A 12,206-nucleotide genomic window follows, 5' to 3' on the forward strand; every position below is an offset into this window, starting at 1 on the left:
AACAAAACATCTATTGTTCCCAGATAGAGACTTTAATAACTATATTAGAAAATCGGTTTAGGAAGATAGGAAAATGTTTAAAGTAAAACAATGGGATATAAATAAAAAATATATATAAAATATATAAATAAAAAATTCTCTTGCTAAAAGGCATCTAAAAGAACTTGGAAGTTATACTCACCTCAACAAAATGGAAGTATTGAAAAAAATCAGAATCAGAATTTCATTGGCTTATGACACACATACATTAATTACAGCAATATAAGGAAAATGATAGATTACTGCTCACTGTGAGGATGACACAATGAGTGGCAGACAGACACAACAAAAAGACTGTTACACATTTAGCTTTTGATAAAAGCCTCCTTTAGGAAAGTAAACAAATGCACACACACACACAGATATATATATATATATATATATATATATCTCACTTTCTTGAACGCCTGGAATCCTTACCCAATCCGTTACCCCCGGAAACCATCCTTGTAACCATTGATGACCCTTCCTTATACACAAATATCCCGCACGTCCAGGGCCTCGCTGTGATGGAGCACTTCCTTTCACGCCGATCACCTTCCACCCTACCTAAAACCTCTTTCCTCATTACCTTAGAGGAAGCCTTCTTGGTTACCCAGGCCTGCCCACCCAAAGTTTGGTACAGATTACTTGATGACATCTTCATGATCTGGACTAACAGTGAAGAAGAACTCCAGAATTTCCTCTCCAACCTCAACTCCTTTGGTTCCATCAGATTCACCTGGTCCTACTCCAAATCCCATGCCACTTTCCTTGATGTTGACCTCCACCTGTCCAATGGCCAGCTTCACACGTCCATCCCCATCAAACCCACGAACAAGCAACAGTACCTCCATTATGACAACTGCCACCCATTCCACATCAAACGGTCCCTTCCCTACAGCCTAGGTCTTCATGGCAAACGAATCTGCTCCAGTCCGGAATCCCTGAACCATTACACCAACAACCTGACAACAGCTTTCGCATCCTACAACAACCCTCCCGACCTGGTACAGAAGCAAATAACCAGAGCCACTTCCTCATCCGCTCAAACCCAGAACCTCCCACAGAAGAACCACAAAAGTACCCCACTTGTGACAGGATACTTTCCGGGACTGGATCAGACTCTGAATGTGGCTCTCCAGCAGGGATACGACTTCCTCAAATCCTGCCCTGAAATGAGATCCATCCTTCATGAAATCCTCCCCACTCCACCAAGAGTGTCTTTCCACCATCCACCTAACCTTCATAACCTCTTAGTTCATCCCTATGAAATCCCCAAACCACCTTCCCTACCCTCTGGCTCCTACCCTTGTAACTGCCCCCGGTGTAAAACCTGTCCCACGCACCCTCCCACAACCACCTACTCCAGTCCTGTAGCCCGGAAGGTGTACACGATCAAAGGCAGAGCCACGTATGAAAGCACCCACATGATCTACCAAGTGACCTGCCTACACTGTGATGCATTCTATGTGGGAATGACCAGCAACAAACTGTCCATTCGCATGAATGGACACAGGCAGACAGTGTTTGTTGGTAACGAGGATCACCCTGTGGCTAAACATGCCTTGGTGCACGGCCAGCACATCTTGGCACAGTGTTACACCGTCCGGGTTATCTGGATACTTCCCATTAACACCAACCTATCCGAACTCTGGAGATGGGAACTTGCTCTTCAATATATCCTCTCTTCCCGTTATCCACCAGGCCTCAATCTCCACTAATTTCAAGTTGCCACCACTCATACCTCACCTGTCATTCAACAACATCTTTGCCTCTGCACTTCCGCCTTGACTGACATCTCTGCCCAAACTCTTTGCCTCTGTATATGTCTGCTTGTGTCTGTACATGTGTGGATGGATATGTGAATGTGTGTGCGAGTGTATACCCGCCCTTTTTTCCCCCTAGGGTAAGTCTTTCCGCTCCCGGGATTGGAATGACTCCTTACCCTCTCCCTTAAAACCCAAATCCTTTCGTCTTTCCCTCTCCTTCCCTCTTTCCTGACGAGGCAACCATTGGTTGCGAAAGCTAGAATTTTGTGTGTGTATTTGTGTTTGTTTGTGTGTCTATCGACGTGCCAGCGCTTTCGTTTGGTAAGTCACATCATCTTTGTTATTTTTTATATATATATATATATATATAATAGAGGGAAACATTCCACGTGGGAAAAATATATCTTGTGTCTGTGTGTGTGCGGATGGATATGTGTGGAGTGTATACCTGTCCTTCTTTCCCCCTAAGGTAAGTCTTACCACTCCCGGGATTGGAATGACTCCTTACCCTCTCCCTTAAAACCCACATCTTTTCGTCTTTCCCTCTCCTTCCCTCTTTCCTGACGAAGCAGCCGTTGGTTGCGAAAGCTAGAATTTTGTGTGTATGTTTGTGTGTCTATCGACCTGCCAGCACTTTTGTTTGGTAAGTCCATCATCTTTGTTATATATATATATATATATATATATATATATATATATATATATATATATATATTTTCTCATAAGCAAGCACACATGACCACCATCTCCAGCAGCTCAGACTGGAATGCATCTGTCATGTGGATGTAACCAGCGTAAAGGAGCAGGGAGAGCAGAATGCTGTCTGGAGGATGTGTTGAGAAACTGTGGGTTGTGAGCATTGCAAACAGGGAATGGGAAAAGGGAGGACCAGGGAGAGGAAAGATGGGCAGGAGCACTGTCAGAGGGCAGCACTAAATGAAGGTGAGAGGACATCAAAAGGGACAGGGTTATAAGACAGAGGGTGTGGAAGCTGTTTGGTGGAGGATATGGAGACAGTAGGTTACTGTAGGTTGAGGTCATGGTAATTTCGGGAGCAGAGAATGTTTGTCAGAATAACTCTCATCAGCGCAGTTCAGAAAATCTGCTTGTTGAGGGGAGGATACACATGGCCTAGGTTGTGGAGCAGTCATTGAACTCAACCATGTTATGTTCATCTGTATGTTGTGGAACAGGGTGGTTTACTATGCTCTGGGACATAGTTTGGCAATGGCTATTCACCCTGGTGGACAGCTGGTTGGTAGCCACACCAGTGTAAGAAGTTGTTCAGTGGTTGCAGCAGAACTGGTACATGACATGGCTGCTTTCATAGGTGGCCTGGACCCTGATGGGGTAGGACATGCCTGTGACAGGACTGGAATCTGAAGTGCTGGGTGAGTGGACTGGGCAGGTTGTGCAATTGGATCTGCCACAGGAACATGATCCCTTCGGCAAAAGGGCTGGAACTGAGAGTAGCATAACAATGGACTAAGATGATGTTAAGGTTGAGTGGGAGACAGTGCACCACTGTAGGATGGGTAGGAAGAAACTTAGGTAGGACATTCATAATTTAGGGTGTGATGATTAGTAATCAAAGCCCTGACAAAGAATGTGGTTCAGTTGTTCCAGTGCAGCATGTTATTGTGTGATGAAGGGGGAACTCCTTTGTAGCTATATCTTGGGAATGGTGAAGGGATTGGGGTGTGTGGGGAAAAGGCGTGGGAGAACTGTTTGTGTACTAGGTCAAGGGGTAAAGCCTGTCTTTGAAGGCCTTGGTTAGACCTTCAGTATAATGGGCAAGGGGTTCTTGTCACTGTGGATACACCATTCCTGGGTGGCCAGACTGTATGAGAAGGATTTTTGGGTATTGAAGGGATGACAGCCTCATTGACAGTCTGGCCAATTGGGGATGGCATATATACAGTGACAAGAACTCTATTAGCCAGTATACTGAAGGTTTCACCAGAGCCTTTACAGACAGACACTATCCTCGGATCTAGTCTGCAAACAGGTCTCTCATGCTATTTCTATGTACGTCTACATCTACATCCACATGGATACTCTGCAAATCACACTTAAGTGCCTGGGAAAGGGTTTGTCGAACCATTTTCACAATAATTCACTATTATTCTACTCAAATACTCAAATAGCACACACACACACACACACACACACACACACACACACACACACACACACACACACATAAAAAAAATGGACAAATGTATCTTTCTTTGCAAGCTCTGATTTCCTTTATTTTATTGTGATCATTTCTCCCTATGTAGGCTGGCATCATCAAAATATTTTTGTATTTGGAGGAGAAAGGTCGTGATTGAAATTTTGTGAGGAGACCCTGCCTTTGTTTTAATGATGTCCACCCCCAGCTCCTCTATCATGTGCATGACACTCTCTCTACTATTTCTCAATAATACAAAATGTGCTGCTCTTCCCCACACTTCTACACACATCCCCAATCCTCCAACCATGCCCAAGAACCAGCTACAAGGGAGTGCCCCCTTTGTTACACAATATCACACCAGACTGGAACAGCAGAACCACATCCTTTGTCAGGGCTTTGCTCGTGCCCTGATGTGAGGGATATCCTACCCAAGATTCTTCCCATCCCTCCTAAAGTGGTGTACCAACATCCACCCACCTTCCACAATATCCTAGTCCATCCCTATGCCACTCCCAATCCAACCCCTTTGCCACAGGGATCATATCCATGTGAAAGACCCAGTTGCAAGACCTGCCCAATCCAGCCACCCAGCACTTCCCATTCCAGTGCTGTCACCAGCTTATAACTCTTTGGTATTAGCCTGTAGCTACGTTCTGTGACACTATGAAAATGTATCTTTGCTTTTTTTTTTTTTACGATGGTTACTGTGTCACTTTTGTAACCAACAAAAAAGAGTATTATAATGTGACTGGATAGATAAAAAATCTACTTACTAAGTGGCGGTAGAACATGCACATATAAAAAATATAATCTTCTTTTATAAGTGTGTGTTCTGCCACTGCTTGGTGAGTAGATTTTTTATGTATTCAATTACTATTAAAAAGAGAATTCTGTTATTTGATTCCAAATTTGTCCTGCTCTGTGATTTTCAGCTCTAAGGTATGTAATATGACTCATTTGTGATGTGAATTCAAGAGTGTCATCATGAACCCATTCAAAGAAATGAGCATCCTAAGTATAGCTTCTCAATGTATTCATGCCTTGCTGAAATTTGTTGTGAATAATGTATCACTTTTTTTCAATCATGGAACAAGATCACACAATCAATACTGTATATCGGGATAGTGAGTATAAATACTTATTGGCAATTAATTTGGTCAAAAAAATGTGTCCATTGTTATTTCCAAAATTTTGCCAGCAGTCATATAAAGCAAAATTAAATTTAAGCAAGTTAGTTCCTACATAAAGTATCTTATTATTAATATTATTATAAGATGTTCCACATATATGACAATCTCTTAGTTTTATATGTATGCAAATGTTGTGTATTAGATATGATCCAACTTAATAAATGCAAGATACTGGCAGAGTGAAGCCTGCAGGTGGAAACTGCAACTTGTTTTTACTGTTTGCTCATAGATAGTTTTGAATACTTCATAGGATCATTCAATCGGGACTATACAGATGTGATCACAGATGTTGGTTGTAAAATATCATTGCAGTTTGGCTAATGATTTGGTATCATCTTCCATATACCACTACCTATTTTAGATTGATGAAGCTATGTCTATAATTTTTATGGTTAAAAACTGTTAGTATTTTTCTTTTATGATTAAACCTAGTTGGGTAATATATTTTTTGCCATTATATGCTACCATTATATGATACTCATGGTTAGTTAAACAATTTGTTATTACAAGGAGAGTGGCTGGCCATCACTTACTTTCTAAACTAAACTGTGTTTGGACAGGCCTTGGAAGGCCTAATGGTACCGATCGGCCATTGTGTCATCCTCAACCCACAGTCATCACTTAATGCGGATATGGAGGGGCATGTGGTCAGCACACTGCTGTATTGCGTGTATGTCAGTTTACGAGAATGGAGCTGCTACTTCTCAATCAAGTAGCTCCTCAATTTGCCTCACAAGGGCCGAGTGCATCCCACTTGCCAACAGTTCTTGGCAGACCGGATGTTCACCCATCCAAGTGCTAGCCCAGCCCGACAATGCTTATCTTCGGTGATCTGATGGGAACCAGTGTTACCACTGTGGCAAGGCTGTTAGTATCACTTACTTTCAGGAGGTGTAATTTGTTGTGTTTCCAAAAGAAAAACTTTAAGTAAAAAACACTGATCCTACCTTCTGAAGCTTAAATGTTCTTACTTCTAAGAGGAAAGTGAAGTTCATTAGTGAATGCTGGGAATGGATTGGGAAGGGGTTGGGAGAGGTGGGGGGGGGGGGGGGGGGGGGGGGGAATGGCACACTGTGGCTCAAGGTTGAGGGGCAAAAATAAATAGGAAGAAATCGAGGAGAGAGAGTAGGAGGCCAGAGACTGTACATTCATAAGCAACTTTTTTAGAGATGAGAGGTGGGACATGGAGAGAAATAAATGTGGATTAAAGAGGAAGGGAAATGAAATGTAGGATGAATAAATCAATTAAGAAGCATGTGAAAAAGGGAAAAAGAGGGAGAAGACCATGAATAAAAAGAGAGAGAGGAACATGAAAGTAAAAATAAATTAATTGAATAAGTAATGAATTTAAATTACTGAAAAACGGAAGTGGGGTTGTTAATGGAGCCTAAGTCCAGGAGGGTGTGAAACGGGGGATATGTTAGAGACAGCAAGTTCTCATGTCTGGATTCCAAGTAAACTAACAGGAGGTGGAAGGATTCAAATGGCCTGTGTGGCAGTGGAGTTTCAACTCTTGACTGCAGTTGGTTACTGGATTAAGATGAGCTCTCTGATCTTGCGACAACATACTTATTCAGAAATGATCCCTCCTTTATCCCTCCTTCTGTTCAGTATCAGGGGAAAATAAAACTCAAATTGCTGTACAGATATGGTAAGGTGTTAAATTTTCCAGGTATACCACTTACTTTGTAAAACTCTTCCCAAGGTCCTTCCTATAATTTCTCTCTAAACTCCACAATTGAATCATTGTTTATGATTTGGTGATAGAGTATTTCTCTTATTGTCTGTAGCTAACTGGTCAGTATATTTTACTGTTAATATTTGATCATTATGGTCAGATAAATCAGTGTATAAATCATTACAGGTCGTTGGGTCTAAAAGCAACTGCTAATGGCTGTTGCACTGTGTCCTTCAAGAACTATCTGACAGAAAATCAACAATAGTGTCTGCACAGATAATGAAAGCAGGGCTGTACCAAGGTGATCTAGCATGCTTGGCAGGAATGCCATAGCTACCTGTATGCCCCCCCCCCCCCCTTTTTCTGAAACAAATTTTTAGCAAATTTTGTAATTTGTAAGGCAAGGTCTGTAAAAATTATGCATTACTGAAATACGTTACTTAAATGAGCTATATAAGTGAATAATATCACACAGGATAAATAATTTTTCATTGTAGTAAATATTACAAATCAAATAAAATTTCTAAAAAAAATTGAAAGGAAAACAAATCGATATCTTATTTCTTATGGCAGCTATAGTATTGCAGTGTGATAAATAATAAAGAATAGATTTTATTTGCTTCACAGGAATTATTAATGTGCATAAATTATTAATTCAAATTAAAAGAAAAAGGGCTATAATTTAGTGTTCAAAACACATTCCTCTCCAAGAACTGAGTTTTCAATGTAATGTTACTTTCTGTTTCCCTGCTTTGAGCAAAGTAAGCTTGTTGATTAAGGTACTGAAGTCAAATCTAGCATCTCTACTATATTCTGTTGACAGGATAACTGAATTTGGCCATCTTGATCTTAAGTAGTTACCATATTGATCTTAAGTAGTTAATTTGCTGAAACTGTGTGCTACCATCACTAGAATTATCATAAATACCCTCAAAGCTATTTTGATGTTTGAATAATCATCTCATATCCCATACTTATAAAAAAAATTATACAAAACATCCAAATGGGAAGCTGTATCTGTGTTTCATGTGCTCTTTGTACTAGAATTTAGAAGCTGGTGCATCATTAACTAGTTCAGCAATATCAATATTTCTGCTATGGTATTTCATTACCTAACTCAGCTGTATCAATATTTATGCTATGGTATTCTTATCAGCAAAATCTGCATTAATTTTGACTTTTGCAAAATAATGCCTCTCATCTAAGGCATCCTTTACAGTAAATTAAAGTGAGATGAAATGGTATGTTACATTTGAAATCTGTTTCCCATTTCATTTACTCTTTTATTAAAAACTTTGAAGCAGCCCAACTTAAACAGATTCACTCCAGTCCTTGTTAGCAGAAACTGGAAAAAAAATCAGAAGCCTTCTCTCAAATAGCACATCTGTTTCAGCTTCTGCTTCCCAACCTTTGATATCCTGTGATACCTAGTGAAATAGCAGCAAATACTCTACTGTTGAACATGAGCTAGCTGTGTAGGTGACAGCTGTATCAAACTATGTACACTGTTGACACATAACCCATGTGATACCTCTTTGGGAGTGATTTCTTTATTATGCTACTTGGATGAAATGTCACAAAAGTGTGCATTTACATCTCAGGCTGAGGAAAAGGCTTCTTCTCAGAGGCAGAAGATAGGAAGATGAATTATAGGAGGTGTAGGAGAACAAATGTATATCTCCTGAGTAATTCTTAAATCTTCTTTTTTTTTCCATCACCTCTGTGCCTGTGCCCTCGGTGGAGGCCTGTCTTACCATGGCCTCAGTACAGCCCTAAATGAAAGGTGAAATCATTAACTCTTTTTCTGGCATAATCCTATTGTGCCATGATCCTTGGGATTCCTTAAACCAATTAAGAACAAAATTAAACAGAATCAAGGGCAATGGATGGATAGCATAGTGAAATAATGTATCTTGTGCCTAGTATAGAAAAAGCTAGCTAATTCTGCAGGCAATTAGAAGTCTAGTACCAAATTCTATGATCAACAGTACTGTAAAATTGTCCCTCACTATATATAAAAAATCCACACATACACAAACTATACATAAAAGTAAAACATTCCACTAATAAAGCAAAAACAACCACAGCAATGTTAAACAATGAACAGATGAAAACAGGCATATGACTGAAATTGAATTCAAAGATAACAGCTGTGTAACAAACAGAGACTTATTTAATAATAAATTCAGTTGTCACTATGTCGTAGTGTCAGTAAACACTGGACATTTTAATAAATAAGCAAATTCGTTTCCATTAGATTTATTCCAGTACACACTGGTTGCATCACCATTTGTTTCAAATAAGCAACGATTAAGCAGATAAGAGAAGTTATTAGGTCAGTGGAAACCAGAAATTTTTTGTCCATGTTTCTTTTATTATAGATTCCTTACATGAATTCCAGTCATTTAAAAGAAAGTGTGACAGTGTGGGTTACAATAGCAAATAATTAAAATTTTTCTGAACCTAATTTTTTACTTGCTTCTCAATTCACTTTACATGAAGTGATAACTTTGGTGGTTAAACACAGGACTCTTATAGGAGCAGTGGCAGTCGAGCCCATTTTTCTGTAGTGTCATAAATCAATTAAGGAAAATGATTTATTTTAAAATAATAATCAATATCCTTCGCTTTCCTTGTCCACTTTAAGCTCATTCACTGTCTCCAGTGATCTCTTCATTTACAGACTGTTGAATTCATGAAAGAATCATATTCAATAAATTTACCTCAGTATGGGGGAGCAAAAATTTGGAGGCTCACAAGCTGTGGTTATTCCTGATTTGCATAACTGATTTACCACTCTCATTAAAACCATTCAGAATGCCTACTGATGGTACCAGCATACTACTCAAGAGCTCAAACTGAACCACACCAGGCATAGCCTAGATATGTATTTAAATCCATAAATTCAGTAAGGAAAGGATTGATCGCTACCCACAACATAGAGGAGGCACTGAGATAAAGATAGGCACAATGAAAAGAATGCTCAAAATATTTCAGCTTCTGGACACATTCCTCTCATAATAAATAGAAAACTCTCACACATTCACACAACCACAACTCACACACATGTCTGTGGGTGCTAGCATCCACACAATCACATCAGAGGTACGGAGCAATTTTCGTTGGGATATATAGTGAGAATACAGAAGAGCTGTGGAGCAGAGAGGTGGAAGAATAGCACGTTAGGGATGAGGGAAAATGCTAGTGCTACTTGTGGGATTGTGCAGTGACATGAAAGGGGAAGGGAAGGGGGAAAGGGGAGAGGAGAGACATTGAGGAGGGAACATGACTATGTAGGTGTGTTGGAGGGTAGAAGATGTCTGTAGTACTGGAATCAGGAATAAAAACAGGGAAGGAGATAGGAAGGTTAAGGACAGGAGCTAGCAAGGGTTTGGAAATGAGGGATTATGGGAGGAAAGGATATGTTACAGATAAAGTTCCCACATGTGCAGTTTAAAAACACTGGTGTTGGTGAGAAGAATCCAGATGGCATAGGCTGTGAAGCAGTCATTGAAGTGATGCATATCATGTTTGTTAGCATGCTTAGTAAATGGGTGGGCCACCTGTCTCTTGGCACAGTTTGGTGACAGTCATTCATTCAGACAGACAGCTTGTTAGCCACATGGAATGCAGCACAGCAGTTGCAGCTAAGTTGCTAAATCACATAGCTGCTCTCTCAGGCAGCCCTTACTTTGATGGGGTAGGAGATGCCTGTGACAGGACTGGTATAGGAGACGTAGGAGGATATATGGGACAGGTCTTGCAGTTTCATCTACTGTAGGGATATCAGCTATGAGATATGGGCTTCGGAACAGGGATGGAGTATGGAGGGATCGTATCCCTGCACTAGACTCTGATGCAAGATCTGTCCTATGACAGATAACAGGCTGTCTGTCTGAATGAACGGCACCTCCCAACTGGCCAAGAGACAGCTGGACAACCCAGTTACTGAGCATGCTGCTCAGTGCAATGTACTTCACTTCAGTGACTGCTTCACAGCCTGTGCCATCTGAATTCTTCCCAACAAAGTCAGCTTTTCTGAATTTTACAGGTGGAAAAAGTGGGAACTCTCCCTGCAAAATATCATTTGTTCCCAAAAGAGCCAAGTTCCAAACTCCACTAGTCCCTTTCCTCTAAATGCCTATGCTCTCCCCCATCCCCGTCCAATTCAAGTACTACACATGCATTCTATTTTGCCCACACACCTACGTAACCATTTTTCCTTCTCTTCTCCCCCCCCCCCCCCCCCCCACCACTCCTCTCTGTCCCCTCTCCCAGCACAGCCTACTGATCTGATATGGAAATTCTATCATGTCTCCATAACATCCTTGCAGCCAGCACTAGTGACTTCCCCCATCCCTATTCTGCTATTCCTCTTCCTCTCCACCCCATGCCTCTTCCTTACCCCCACTACATACCCAAGAAAAGTGGGATGTAAAATTTCTGTTTACCTCAGATACAGTTGCAGTCAGCCCTTAGTACGTGTAGACAACAGGGCCATGTATGTGTGTGAATTGTGCTTGTGTGGATGCGTGTGTGTGTTTTCTACTTACAAAATATTTCTCGTCTTTTTCATTATGTATGTCTGTGACTTATCACCTCCTCTAAGTGGTGACCATCAGTCTATCTTTTCCATATTGTTCTTATTTCTTCCTGACCTGCCTAAATCTGTACTTTGTCTCTTAGTGCAGGGTTCAGTATGTGGTATTAAGCATCAAGCTAGAAATTGGGAATGTCTAATATTCAGAAGATAATTATAAAATTGCGTTAGGTTATTCAAATTCAAAGATTATAAGATAGCTATGTAATGCACCTCATGAAGAAGCAGTTCATTTGTTTGTTGTTGTTTTCAATTTGATATTTTAGTGGCAATTTTACTATGTTAAATCTAAATTGTTTAAGCTCATATACTGCAGACCAATGTAGTGCTAAATCATTGTGTTCAAGTTTCACTTTTAGCTATTTATGTATTCTTTAAGTCATTCCACATCCCTCAAGGTTGCCCATAATGACTGGATCTAGGGAACATAATGAATGAATGAATAAACACATGAGTGATTGAATCACTTTAATATTGAGTCACATAAATGAATGAATTAATTCATGAGCATTCTGAAGTAATACTATAAAATATTTTCTTAAAAATATTGTACATTGGCCTGATAACTGTAATGGCCATGTGCTTTAGGGAATAGAAATTTTTATACTCTGTCACCAAATTTTGTACGAGCTGTCCGCCTTATTGTATCTTGTTGGGAAATCCTTAAAAGAAAAAACAGAAACTATACAGGGGTTTGTTTTACTGGCTTCCTCAAGTATAACACAACATCCAGAGAACTGGCTCTCCTGCCACTTTCAACTTAGATCCACAG

At 40.2% G+C, this 12,206-nt stretch overlaps 1 protein-coding gene across 1 annotated transcript in view; it reads left to right on the forward strand.

Moving 5' to 3' along the window:
• The window catches only part of LOC126162098 (hemolymph lipopolysaccharide-binding protein-like), a 79,553-nt gene that overhangs the window by 57,271 nt on the left and 10,076 nt on the right, over positions 1-12,206 (forward strand). The window lies entirely within an intron of this gene.

This window comes from Schistocerca cancellata, chromosome 2 (assembly GCF_023864275.1).
Source record: "Schistocerca cancellata isolate TAMUIC-IGC-003103 chromosome 2, iqSchCanc2.1, whole genome shotgun sequence".
Lineage (NCBI taxonomy): Eukaryota > Metazoa > Arthropoda > Insecta > Orthoptera > Acrididae > Schistocerca > Schistocerca cancellata.